General features: G+C 47.0%; 1 non-coding gene across 1 annotated transcript; it reads right to left on the bottom strand.

Moving 5' to 3' along the window:
* Positions 1-9,054: 9,054 nt before the first annotated feature.
* TRNAD-GUC (transfer RNA aspartic acid (anticodon GUC)) lies at positions 9,055-9,126 on the bottom strand. The gene has a single exon. It is a non-coding gene; the product is annotated as a tRNA-Asp (tRNA).
* Positions 9,127-14,691: the final 5,565 nt, after the last annotated feature.

Here is a 14,691-nt window from a genome sequence, read left to right on the forward strand (position 1 = left end):
CACACCCAACCATTAAACATAGATTTCCTCCCCATTTGGGATGCAAGAGCGAAATAGTTTTACAACAGAAACTACTGCATACATACAAAAAGCAAATACCTGAGTCGTTGCTCAGCACCGACTGGTGAAGCTCCTTGGTAAAATCAGTCATGGAAAAGAAAAGCAGTTAATGGAGAGATAACTTGAATGGAAGGTGACCATGAAGGACTGCTGGGCAGGCTTCACACGGCCACCTTTTCCATTTCTGGCAGCAGGATTGAGTCTGATATCTCACAGTAACAAGTTTTGATGGAATTTTTAAAAGTTCAACACACAGCAACACTTGCCAGGCTGCTCCAACACATACATCCCTGACACAGGTGCTCTTCTATACATCAGCTGATAAATCACCAAACACCCACACCTGGGTGCTCCTCACTGAGCACTCACCTGCACCCAGGGGAGGCCTGAGAGCCCCACGGGAGTCTTTAAAGCCAATTCCTTGCATTACAGAGTGATCCTGCAAACTTGCATCCTGATTAAGAAAATTTAATTAATTCCCCTCAGGAGAAGGAAATCCAAGGACTGGAGACAGACACAGTGACTGCTCTGGGTGTGCAAACAGCAGTATTAAGAATCCCCTCCTCAGAGCTGCCCCTCAGTTCAGACCGGCAGGGCAGACTGGGTGTAATGCATTTGACATAATAACATTATATGCAGAGCTGATTTTTTTTTGCTTGAATTTCTGAGAATCTTGAAGTTAGTGCTTCCTCTTTATCATGATACTAAGTATATAATTCCATTCCAAACAGAGTCATTAAGGGGTCTGGACAAGTGTAATCTTCAGACAAAACTGTGGATGTATTTAGGCAGTACAAGCAGCTGTTCCCCGCTCCTTGCTGACAGGGAAAGACTCAGAGCTCATCCCTGGCCCCATTCAAGATGCATGACAGGGAATAACCCTTCCAAATGATGAGACTTAATGGGATGAACGCATTTCTGTTTTAAACCAATATAAATCACCTCTTGGAGAGCAACGGCAGAGATACACATGGCAACTTGTGTGAGAGGCTGGTTTCTGACCCGGTGCCTGGTGTCAGGGGATACAGAGATGACCCGCACCCTCCAAGGGCAAAGCAGAGCTCCTTGCCACCAGGCCCAGAGCAGATGGGGGACATCATACAACTCTTTGCCCTGGGTGCTGCTCAGAGGAAGGGGAAAGCATCACAAGCAGCAGGGACAGAGACAGCAAAGTAATAAAATTATATTTGTTTTGGTTTACTTGATGCATTTATCATAGAACCATAGAATCACCAGGTTGGAAGAGACCCACCGGATCATCGAGTCCAACCATTCCTATCAAACACTAAACCATTCCCCTTAGCACCTCGTCCACCCGTCCCTTAAACCCCTCCAGGGAAGGTGACTCAACCACCTCCCTGGGCAGCCTCTGCCAGTGCCCAATGACCCTTTCTGTGAAAAACTTTTCCTAATGTCCAGCTGGAATCTCCCCTGGCGGAGCTTGAGGCCATTCCCTCTTGTCCTGTCCCCTGTCACTTGGGAGAAGAGCCCAGCTCCCTCCTGTCCACAACCTCCTTTCAGGGAGTTGTAGAGAGCAATGAGGTCTCCCCTCAGCCTCCTCTTCTCCAGGCTAAACAACCCCAGCTCTCTCTCCCCAGCCTGTTCTCCAGCCCCCTCACTTGCAATGCTTCTAATCAAACCCAGAGCTTTCTAATACTAAAAAGCTCTTAAATGCATTTTGTGCCACCTGCTTCAAGCCTGATCCCATGGGAGCATAGTTTTCGTCATGTGAGGCAGGAACAACCCAGCAGAGAAGCACTGGTGGTGGCCCGTGTGCCTCCTCCCTGTGACCCAGAACTGCAGCTCCGAGCAGCCCCTCTGCTGCGGGCAGCACCGCGCACGTTCTGGCTGTGCGAGCAGTCCTCCCAAGGATGCACAATCACATCCAGGTTTGATGCCTCTAAGCAGTCCCAAGCACAGCAGCGCCGGCACCCTCCTGGCATACTGCACAAAACTCATTTTTCCTTGATGCCTAATGAGCCTGTGGCAGTCATCTACAATTTCAGCTGTGAAAAAGGAAATCTGTGTCGTAAAGCAAAAAAACAAAAGTCAGGAACAGTCAGAGTATTCATATAAAGGAACTAAAGTACCTCTCATTGTCTCCCAGATATGATCCTGGGTTTGAACAAAAGGCACGCTGAAAATAAAGCAGTGGCTGGGAAAAAGCAGTAAAGTTGCTCCACATTCCTAGAAGTTTCTCGCATTCCCTTCTCCATCTTGGGACTCCTACAAGGGCAGAAATATTTCTGGAAACATCAGGATGTGCTGAGATGAAGTTAACATCCTCACTCAGCAGATGCTTTTAGGTAGCGTTGGCATTTTTAAATTATCCAGACTGGTAAAACAACATATTTGAACAAAAAAAAAGAAAAAAAAAGCTATGAGAGTCACTGCAAAAATCATCTGAACGTGTCCATAGCATTGAAGGACAGGTTAGAAATGGTTTTTATGTGACATTTAGCATCTCCCTTGTGGAGAACTTAAGCATTTGTGTGTCTGGATTTCATCTGCACCCAAATGAGACTGTGGGTGTAATAGTTTAGCTTGAGCTGGCTGCAGCTGGTAAGCATGTGTTTGGATACTGCCACCGTCTCTCAGAAATGTTTAAAGGGGTGTGTGAGCATATGTATACTGTTAAAAAACATAATTAATGACTTAACAGCTAAGCTCAAACTTGAGTCATTCTTTCGCCCAAAAAGACAGCTTTATTAGGTGATGCAGAGGAGTATTTATTCACAGCTAAATAAAAAATACACCATTTGAAGATAAATGGCTCATCATTTAGACCAAGGCCTCTTTCAGCTGTGGAGGCTCTGTCAGAGTGAGCCAAGAAACATCCCGTGTCTGTCTAGAGCAGGCAGGCACTGAGTGGGCATCGGCATCAAAACGTGCCAGTAGCCTCAAGGAAGTGGGATGTTCTATTTTTCTTTATACGTAAAGTTTGGGCATCTCAGCTGCTAGATACAAACATAAGAGACCTCCTCCCCATCCATCTCTAACCTAACAGCTAAAGCTGTCATTTCCCAGAACAGACCACACCAATGGAGAAGTTTCACTACCAGAAGGGGAGTTATAGTTAGATCAGATATCCCTGGTTAATGTTCACACTCAGAGCAAAAAGCATATGTGCTACCTGTCATCCACAGCATTTACAAACACGGTGGAGGTAAAATCAGCCTATATCACTCTTACTCCCAGTCATATTCCTGCTACAAGCAGTAACATGAAGGTTGCTTCTTTCCTCCTCAAGAGGAGCGTTCAGCCAAGATTTTAGAATTAATTATATGAGGCAGGAACAAGCAGCACTGTGGTACAGAACGGAGATGGATACATTGAAAGTTGTGTTTTCTTGGGCAAGTCAGCTGTCCCTTCAGAGAACAGCCTTCACAGAGAAATTAAATCATAGAATCATAAAATCATAGAATCACCAGCTTGGAAAAGACCCATCAGGTCATCGAGTCCAACCATTCCTATCAAATACTAAACCATGCCCCTTAGCACCTCATCCACCCAACCCTTAAACACCTCCAGGGAAGGTGCAAGTACCTTTAGCTGAACCAGTCTGAAACACCCAGAGGAAGGCTTTGGTCACCTGTAACAACACAAACCTGTATGCCAAACCAAGGGGAACAGCAGGCGTCAGAAGGGACCCTCCAGAGAGCTGCAGGACCTAACGTCAGAGTCACAGAAAGGACAGACATTGCCAGTTCTTCCTAAGGAAACACACGCTTCCCTGTCATCAAAGATGAGAGACCTTCAGGGAGTGAGGAGCAAGACCCAAGCCACTGACTGCAGTTCTGGTACTTCTACAGCGACCAGGCGTTTAAGTGCAGGGAAAGGGCGGCTTAACTCTAGCAAGTGCATAGCCTGGGGCATCAATGCCTGGAAAAATGGAGTCTGGAAAAAGCCAGAGCTGCTAAAAAGAGGACCAGGCTCAGCCCGTCAGTGTAAAAACACCTGTCAGCACAACAAACTTGCAAACTTTTGTCTCCTTGTGCCAGGACAAGCTGAGCTGTGGTCAGGACCAGATGCTCATCTGTTTCCCATAACCCTTCTCCTTGCTTCCTTCTTCCTCCCCTCAGAGAAGTTTTTTAGCTTGGTATGTGTTATGGTCCCAATGCACAGAACCTGGCAACAGTGTAGGCTTTTGTAGTTTACACAAACATTCTTTTAATATATTTGTGGAAAAAATGTGGAAATCAGTGGGATTACAGGAGTCCACTGAACCCAGGATACTTGGTGGATTTATTATTTTTCAGTCAACTTGTTATTCTGACACCCTTAAGCTATGGATTTCCTTTTGAATGGAAAATGTCATATAAGTTTGGTCATTTAAAATTCTGCTTCACCATAACTGTTCTGTGGAATGTATAAACCTTTTACACCAGGAGAACAGCAGCCAGCCTTCCAATGAGGCTGGGAGTCTGTGCCAGCACAGGGATTTTCACACTATTTTAAGCATTTCCAAGTTGTCTCAAGCCTTAAGCGATAAAAAACATCAAGTAGCGAGAGTGCACTGAACTCCTTATTTTGCTATTCAGCTAGCCTAGTGGGAACACGCTAGTGCAAACATTTAAACATAAGCAGCAGCTGGAGGCATTTCCTTCAGCTGCCCCACGAGGCATTAAGCAGGTGTTAACCAGAACCACTGGATTTGCCCAAAGGCAAGACCCAGGAGCTGCTGCCCTAGAAGGACTGGAATTAGCTACAGGCAGGCTGTGCACGCAGTGAAGGAACACAGAGCTGCCTTAATAATAGCACCAGGGCTAAGGGTGACAACAGATGACTTAAAAGGAGCAGCAGCAGGTTTGGTGGAACAATTTAGCAGCGTAAGGAAGAATTTATTAAGTCTCAAGGATCAAATAAAACTTGTTTCAGCAGGTTCACGTCATCATTCTGCTAAGGACAGGATTTGTGGGTGCAGGGGTACATATCACCCAGGTGACAGAACAACCCATTGCACATCTGCAACGCCTCCCTCTGCTCTTCCAGCCCGTTTACGCGCAGCACGGCAGGCACCCAAGTGCTTTCCCTGGCACCACCAGACAAATAATGCATTTGTACATGATAAAAACCCAGCGCTAGGTTGCGTGCGCTGCTGGGGCCAGCAGCCAGGCTGCAGGTGCTGAGGCTGTGCAGGCTGTCAGGTGTGTCTGCAGGTAGAGATAAGAAATTAGAACAACGCAGAGCTCACTTGAGCCGCTGCAGCAATTCCTGCGTGCTGAGGAATGACTAGCGACACGCTGGGGAGAGGCTGTGCCCTGCAGAGTTGCTCTGCGGGCACATGAGGGAGTCACTTGGTAAAAAAAGGGCCTTTTTTAAAATACATATTTATTTAAAAATAGGGATTAGAAAATAATGTTTAAAAAATGAGGATGCATCTTTCAGGATTTTACCTGAAGCTTATCCACAGCCAATTAGCAGGGAAAGCAGAGTCCAGAGCTGAAGGAATATTTCTTTGATTTAGTTTTAAAAAAAGATGCTGTCAGTTTCCCAGAAAATTCTCTGAAAGGGCAATATTGTGACAACACCCCCAGCTTTAGCTTTCATAGTCTTAGAATGATACAAGTATAAGGCTACACCAGGCTAAAAATTGACAGCTCAGGAGGATCATCGTCTCTCTGAAGACATAGCATGAGGAGCTGAGAAGCAGGTTATTAGAGCCTGAAAGAGATACTTGCTTTGAGTAAAAACACTGTTGTATGCGTGGGAGCAGGAGACAGGGTAGGGCAGCAGTCTTGTATTTCTTCAGAGGACGCAGGCATTTGAATGGAGTAATGAGTGATACAGTAAACCATAATCATTTTTCAAATAAACCTGTAAGTGACAAGCGTTACTTCAACATGCAGAGCTTGAAAGAGCTGTTAAGAAAACTTTCTATAAAAGCACTGGATTTTTTTTTTCTCCAGTGACATTTTCCACCAGCGTGAGCTGTGGTGACGGGGCAGGAGGATCTTAGCGGGAACATTTCTTTCAGTATTTTGTTGAAAACCTCTGATTTGGAAAAACCTGTTCCACATAGAATCATAGAATAACCAGGTTGGAAGAGACACACCGGATCATCGAGTCCAACCATTCCTATCAAACACTAAACCATGCCCCTCAGCACCTCGTCCACCCGTGCCTTAAACCCCTCCAGGGAAGGTGACTCAACCCCCTCCCTGGGCAGCCTGTGCCAGTGCCCAGTGACCCTTTCTGTGAAGAATTTTTTCCTAATGTTCAGCCTATACCTCCCCTGGCGGAGCTTGAGGCCATTCCCTCTTGTCCTGTCCCTTGTCCTTGTCCCCTGGGAGAAGAGCCCAGCTCCCTCCTCTCCACAACCTCCTTTCAGGTAGTTGTAGAGAGCAATGAGGTCTCCCCTCAGCCTCCTCTTCTCCAGGCTAAACACCCCCAGCTCTCTCAGCCGCTCCAGTAAGTGAAGTGACCAGAGACCAGCGATGTGTTAATCAGGAGTGACCAAAAGCCTTATTGTGCCAACCAATTGCATTATAACACAAGCTTTTTAAGATTAAACCGCATGTCCTGAAAACAAGAACCCATGATGCGTGAAACCCAACTTTACTTTCAACACTGCATTTATTCATAAAAGGTAATCTTTATGTCAGTTCTTCACGTGCTGCTGTTGTCTGTCACTGTGACACTGGTAGAGGTTCCTCAGGGGCAGCTCAAGGGTGCAGCATCTCCATGCCCTCGCCTTTGGTGGGCTACAGGGTTGGGGCACACCCCAAGAATGCCCCAAACCCCAGCATCCATGGAAATTCTCCCAAGTCGAGCAGGTAACTCAAGCATACCATCTAGGCTGGATAAAATATAGTTTAACAAAATTTAGCAAACGTAAATAACCTCAGAATGAAGCTTAGGTAGGTTTCCTTCTTTACTGGTTTCAGCCTCCCGGTGAAGCCCACCTGGAACCAGCCACCACTTCCAGGACAAAGAGTTGCAGAAGCTGGCATTGACCAGCAGATGATCACTAACATCGTGATTGAAGCAGGTATGGATTTCATTGCTCCAGAAGAGCTAGATAGAATTCTACAAGCCTAGGTGAGGGGCATGGAAGCTTTCTAGGAGAATCTCTAGGCCTGGGCTTATAGCTGTGAAACCTATTGGAGAAACGTTTCTTGAAGTAAGGCAATCAAACTCTTGCTCACTACGAAACTTAAATGTAAGGGTTTTTTTTTTGGTACAAAATTATTAGTAATTCTCCCTGAAAGTTCCCAAAGCCGTTTGCCAAGCAGCCTGTGACTCAGAGGGTGGGTGCTGCGGAGATGCCCACGCGCCAGCGGCACCTGCAGCTGCCCCAGCCCGGATTTCCTCTTTTAGCTCCAGAATCTCACATTTGCAGTCCCACGTACCAGTATTAGTCACCACCTGCAAAGGCGATGAAAACTCTGGAAGAAAAACGAAGGAAACTCTAAAAGAGGCAGCGGGATTAGTGCCTGAAGGTGGAAGGTGGCAGCCACCCAAAACACAACCCGTCACCATCAGCCCCTCTGCAGCAGCCACGGGGCCAGGAGCCAGGAGCCTGCCAATATCCATGCGATGCTCCTTCACGCCTGCAGACTGGCACCAAAGGTTTTCTCTACAGCTCTCTCTGGGCTTCACGACAGAGGCAATTGCTGTTTACCTTCCCAGGATCCAGCCTGGAACCAACATCAGCACTGGATCTGCTGCAACAACTTCAGCAGCTGCCAACGTGCCATGGAACAGGCTTTGCTCTGAAAGCAGAGGCGGCCACGCAGGTTTCTCAGCAGGCAGCTCACTCCTGACACAGCCAAGCTACTCAAGTGGGGTGGCTTTTCTTTTAGAAGAACCTCTTCAAACTATTAGTAGTCATGTATGTTTATGTATGGCCTTATGAGGCCTGGAGAAGAGGAGACTGAGGGGAGACCTCATTGCTCTCTACAACTACCTAAATGGAAGTTGTGGAGAGGAGGGAGCTGGGCTCTTCTCCCAAGTACACAGGACAGGATGAGAGGGAATGGCCCCAAGCTCCACCAGGGGAGGTTCAGGCTGAACATTAGGAAAAAATTTTTCACAGAAAAGGTCATTGGGCACTGGCAGAGGCTGCCCAGGGAGGGGGTTGAGTCACCTTCCCTGGAGGGGTTTAAGGCACGGGTGGACGAGGTGCTGAGGGACATGGTTTAGTGTTTGATAGGAATGGTTGGACTCGATGATCTAGTGTGTCTTTTCCAACCTGGTGATTCTACGATTCTATGTTTGCTGGTCTGGTTAAAAAAAACACAAAGTTTTCAGGTGAAAGTTTGCATTCAAAAATGTGTTTTAGTCAAAATTTAAATGTTGGGCTTATAAATTCAGTAGTGGAGATGATGATAAGGAGCTGCACACTTGACGTAAGGTCCCAAATTGTAACAATAAGGGCATTTAAGTCTCTTATAAGTTATCAATTATCATTTAATTAATTTTTAAAATTAAGGATAGATATTCTTCTAGAATAGGCACTAAAGGCAGCTAAATCAGAAATTTCCTTAGGGGAATATTACTGCCTCTGTTACACAGCATTTGCTCTGCAGCACCAAGAACACCTCTGCTCCACAGATAACTGACCACCCGTCCTAGGGGCTCAGGAACCCGCAGCACCGGCTCCAGAAGCCGAGCCCCTCGATACTCACGAGATGCCTGCAGCGTCTCTATCGTGGGGCCGCAGTCCTTTTCACGGCCTGGCTTGCTTCCCTATGACAGAATCACCCGAGCTGGAAGGGACCCACAAGGATCATCAAATCCAACTCCTACCCCTCCATAGGACAACCCCAAAATTCACACCATGGTGTTGTCCAAATGCTTCTCGAATATTGTTAGGCTGAGCACCACGAGGACTTCCCCGGGGAGCCGTTCCAGTGCTCTACCCCCTAGTGAGCAAAGAACTTTTTCCCCACTATCAAACCTGCACTACTGAGGGCTCTGTATCCCGTATTGGACAGACAGAAGGAGAAATAAAAAACCCAGCAGATGCCAGACAGGAAAATGCAGCGTAGCCTCCCCGTCGGGGAATCGAACCCCGGTCTCCCGCGTGACAGGCGGGGATACTCACCACTATACTAACGAGGAGTGGCTGTGGGATATGTACAATCATTTCCTGGCTTCCTCCACCAAGTGCGTTAATTATCCTGTGGTCGTTCCTTTACTGATGCCCTTGCGGACACCACTGGTTTTCCCTCCTGTCCCTCCCCTGTTCTTGCTGCAGGTCACTGGTTGCTCTGGGTGTAACAATCCAGCCTCAGGGACGCAGAGACACTGCTCGAAACACCAGGATATCACCATTATATACATTAATTACCATTATTACATTAATCATAGAATCACCAGGTAGGAAAAGACCCACCGGATCATTGAGTCCAACCATTCCTATCAATCACTAAACCATGCCCCTTAGCATCTTGTCCACCCATCCCTTAAACACCTCCGGGGAAGGTGACTCAACCCCCTCCCTGGGCAGCCTCTGCCAGTGCCCAATGACCCTTTCTGTGAAGAATTTTTTCCTAATGTCCAGCCTGAACCTCCCCTGGTGGAGCTTGAGGCCATTCCCTCTTGTCCTGTCCCCTGTCATTTGGGAGAAGAGCCCAGCTCCCTCCTCTCCACAACCTCCTTTCAGGTAGTTGTAGAGAGCAATGAGGTCTCCCCTCAGCCTCCTCTTCTCCAGGCTAAACACCCCCAGCTCTCACAGCCGCTCCTCATAAGACCTGCTCTCCAGCCCCCTTCACCAGCTTTGTTGCTCTTCTCTGGACTCGCTCCAGAGCCTCAGCATCCTTCTTGTGGTGAGGGGCCCAGAACTGAACACAGGATTCGAGGAGCGGTCTCACCAGTGCCGAGTCCAGAGGGAGAAGAACCTCCCTGGACCTGCTGGTCACGCCGTTTCTGATCCAAGCCAAGATGCCATTGGCCTTCTTGGCCACCTGGGCCACTGCTGGCTCATGTTCAGTCGCTGTCAACCAACACCCCCAGGTCCCTCTCCTCCAGGCAGCTTTCTAGACAGACTTCTCCTAGTCTGTAGCACTGCTCAGGGTTGTTGTGCCCCAAGTGCAGGACCCAGCATTTGGCCTTGTTAAACCTCATGCCATTGGACTCAGCCCAGCGGTCCAGCCTGTTCAGATCCCTTTGGAGCCTCCCTACCCTCCAGCAGATCAACACTTCCACCCAGCTTAGTATCATCTGCAAACTTGCTAAGGGTGCACTCAATGCCTTCATCCAGGTCATTGATAAAGACACTGAACAGGGCTGGACCCAGCACTGAGCCCTGGGGACACCAGTTGTAACTGGCCTCCAGCTGGAGTTAACTCCGTTTACCATTAATGCTAATTCCATTTGAGCTTCCTTATCCTCTCTCAGGTGTGCAAGCTCTGCTTGTGCCAACTCAAGCAAGAGCTTTCACCACCTCTGCTAATTCGACTGAAAGAACACTCTCCACAAAGCTCCCTGCCTAAGGGCCAGGCTTGGGCTTCAATATTTACTTTACAAACCCACACATATATAATATAGCTACAGGATATATACCTTAAGGAACGTGTAAGCTCAACTCTGGTATTTGTTGCAGCAGTCTAAATCCGGAATCACTAATCTGTTGGTATCAAAGCAGTTCAGGAGATTGCATTATATGATGCTGCATTGCATCCACTTCCATGGATATGGCGTGTCAGGGTCTGAGTTAAGACCCATCACTAACAGCAAGAAGTTGTTTGTTGGTTTTTTTTTTAATAAAAGGTGAAAATTCAAAAATATTTCTCTCCCTGTCCAGACTGCTGTCAGTTCTGGAAAACTGGGAAATACACACTGAGAATATAGGCGAAGCTCAATAGAAGAGTCTTCATTTCCAGATTTTGTAAGAGCTGAAGAAGTCAAAGAAACACATGACAAAACCATGTGGGGTGAGCATCTCGTGTTGTTGTTACGGGGTATAGGCAACAGGGGTCTCCTGTGCCCATCCTGATGGGTCATATCCAGCTGCAGAGAGGGGAAAGCACCACACAGAGGCAGTGCCTGCAGAGCCATGGGAGGGAAATGAGCTGTTATTGTTGTGTCAAGATTAATTTTGGGTTTGTTAGTTGATACAGAGGAAATGGACAAAGAGCTGAAGTACAACCGCAGCTAGTGAACTGTCACCAAACAGCTTAAAATTAATACTGCAATCATTTCCCAGGCTGGAATACACCATGGAGTGCTCTGTAACTGTATCTGTGTGCTAAGGGAGCCTCCTGTACACTGTGATGTTTGCCTAAAGCTCCTCTCTAGGTCTGGCAGCAGAGCTGTTTGCGTGGGCAACTCTCTGCCTGCTGCCCCTCTCCCCGCCAGGTCCCAGCACATGCGAGAAAAGCAGCTGAAAACAGAGACCTTAAGATCACACAGCTTTTGTGAGGCCCCCAGATGTCCTGCTCTCACCCCATCAGAGCAAAGTGCAGCAGTATTTGGTATAAAAGATGTTTATAGCATCTACAATGCATTCATTCCTGGTGGAAGCTGGAAATGATTTTTTAAAACTGTCTCATAGCAAACTTAGTATTTATTTGTCTGAGGGGTTTTTGCTCCATCGTTCTCCATATCACAGCTTTCATGTGGTATCAGAATCAAATCCTAATCCTCAAAAGGTGTGAGAACTGCAGGACTGAAGGGTTTTCCCATCTCATGTAGGTCTCAGTTGGAGGTGACCAACAAATACCCATAAAATGCCAGAGACAGTTGGGGTGTCAACTCATATGTAGTAACGTGGATTAATTGAAAAAAGCTGAAACAGCCACAGCCTCCAGCTGTCAGCTCTACACTTTGTGCACACAATGGCTAGAGAGGCTGGAAGGTTTCTGAAGTGATCCCATAAGGAAAAGGTTTGATTTCAGCTTTGATATTCATCACCTTTCCCAGCAGATCATCAACCAACTTTGAGCCTTAGCCTAGCACGGGACCTCTGGCCACAAGACCCTGTCTGCGAGCTTCCCACACTGGAGAGGAGGAATTTGGGAAGGGTGGGCAGGTAATGTAGAGCAGACTGCTTTCCAGATCACGGGGAATTAAAAACAGGCTGCCAGGAAATACCCCAAACTGAAAGACGTATCAATTGGAATTTTAAAAAAAATGTATCCGCCAGAAAAGAAAGCAGGTTATCAGACTTTGAATTGTAGTTCCCCTAGTACTAGGTTACAAGGTTGGGAGTTTCTCTGACCACGGGGTTCTTGTTTGGTTATGTTGGAGCTTTCCCCTCTTGTCCTTTCCACTAAAGAAAATGTGCTTCACTCTTGGAGTATGTAGGCATATTGTTAGCTCAGCAATGTGCTTCTCATGAAAGGTAAGTCCTTTGCTAAAGCCTCTGCTTCGCCAGGGTCAGATACTAACAGCAATGTACTTGGTGGGAAAGAGGAAAAGGCATCCATGAGGTGGTTTGTGTTGTTCAGCACCAATCTTGTCACAAGCCCCAGAGCTGGCTTCAAAAGAGCATTCTCCGTACCCACTGTGCAGCTCTGCAATGATGACCTAAAAAGCCTTTCTTAAAAAGTAGTGCCTTTTCCTCTTAGTTTTAAATTACTGATGAAAATCCTTGTACTTCCTACGTGTTCCACGGGAAATCTTGTTGTCTGTTATTAAGTGACATCAACAACTCTCCACATATAACAAACAAGAAAAAACCCATTATATAACAAGTAAATAAACAGATCACAACAGAGACAACTCGATAATTTGTATATCTGGCTACGTCTGGGTTGTGAAAGATTCACAGCCTTTTATAGATGTAATACAACCCCTTCAGAAAAGGGAGCATGACACAGATGGCAGGCTGGTCTCCAAGCTACTGAGCAACCACAAACCTGTATACCTGGGTTAAGATTTTAAATTGGATTATCCCATTGTGGAGCATTTCTTAAGTGACTAGCAACTCAACAGAAATTAAACACAGAACTGAGCAAAACCTCTCAACTTGCCCCTGCAAGAGGTTACACTCCTCCAGTGTATCCATCAGCCTGAAATGTTGAAACAGAATAGCCTTTCTAGTAAGAAGGTACAGAGAAGTAGCTGATGGGACTGCTAGGGATTGTCCTGGAAAGAGGTGGATCTATCCAAACTTATACAAGCCAAGATGCCATTGGCCTTCTTGGCCACCTGGGCCACTGCTGGCTCATGTTCAGTCGCTGTCAACCAACACCCCCAGGTCTTTCTCCTCCAGGCAGCTTTCCAGCCAGACTTCTCCCAGTCTGTAGCTACACAGGGTTGTTGCACCCCAAGTGCAGGACCCGGCCTTGGCCTTGTTAAACCTCATGCCATTTACTGTGCAAAACACCTCTCTTTGCATTCCCGGGCTAGCAACACATTTTCCCTTGCTGGTACAAGGCTTGCCTTCCTCTGCTTCCAGCAATCCCTGGCCAAAACTCTGGACCACTTGCCTTGATGCACCTCATCACATGATCCCTAGTGACAGAAGACACAGAAAAGGCTAGAGTAGTCAGTATCTCTGTTGCCTCAGGTTCTCACTTCTCACTTTCAGCTGCTCAAGTCCAGAAGCCCAAGTTATTAGAGCGAAGCATTCCCCACTGGACACAGTTAAGGAGCCCTAGAGCTGTCTGGGCACACATGATGCGGGACCAGACATGCTGTCTGGGGGTGAGGATGGAGCTGACCCCTGGCAGGTCATGGCCACCAAGGAAGGTTCCTGATGGTAGGAGACACGTAAACTCTGCACCTATCCTCCAGAAGATGCCTGCAGGGTACTGCAGGCTGGTCAGCCTCACCACAGTGCCAGGGTGGCTACAGAGCAAGTCTTACTGGAAGGCACAGGAAGGCCAAAGCAGTGATTAGAACAGCATGGCTTCACCAAGGGCAAATGGCGTCCGACAGATCTGACAGCTCTGATAACTGGCTCTGTAGCTAAGGGAGGAGTAGTGGATGGTGTTTATCCCGACCTTAGCAGGGCCTCTGACAACATCTGTTAACTTAAATCCAAACTGGTGAAATACAGGGTGAATAGGTAGATGGAAAACTGGCTGAACCACCAGACTCAAAGGGCTATAACAAGCAGTACAGGAACTACTCAAAACTTAATTTGCAAGTGATTTCCTAGGTGCTTACTCTGCCTTAAGATCACAGTGGCTGCAGGTCATTTACCTTTCAGGACTTGCACTCTGGAGTTTCACTCTGAGTCTTCATTCACTCTTCGTAATTCTTCTCCCTTGGTTGATGGAATGTATTTTGCCATCTGCCTGAAATGCACTGTCATTTTGGATCCCTCTTCCTTTCAGGTTTCATCATGCAAAAAGCTGCTAGAACACTTCCGCTAGTCATTGCTCAATGCTTAAGGAGGTTTAGGGCACAGAAATAATGTTAATCTTCTTTATGGTTATGTAAAGAAAATGCAGAATGCTGCAATAAGCCAGGGACAAAACCTGCCCTCAGTCAACACAGCTCAGCCAGAACTGAAAGCAGGATCTGCCCCCATGGTAACAACTTGCCACACCGCTCATCAACTCTAACCGGTTTCTGACCTTACGTGCTCGCAGCGTAGGCATTTTCTCTCTGTATGGCATAGCTTTACGTCCTTCCTGAGAAAGGCACCTTCAGGAGCTGAAGAGCTTTGTTGTGTCCTTTGAGAAGAAATTTTTACCTGCAAAGAGTTCATACTGATTCTTCCATAACTGCTTG

The sequence above is a fragment of the Phaenicophaeus curvirostris genome, chromosome 15 (genome assembly GCF_032191515.1).
Source record: "Phaenicophaeus curvirostris isolate KB17595 chromosome 15, BPBGC_Pcur_1.0, whole genome shotgun sequence".
Classification (NCBI taxonomy): domain Eukaryota; kingdom Metazoa; phylum Chordata; class Aves; order Cuculiformes; family Cuculidae; genus Phaenicophaeus; species Phaenicophaeus curvirostris.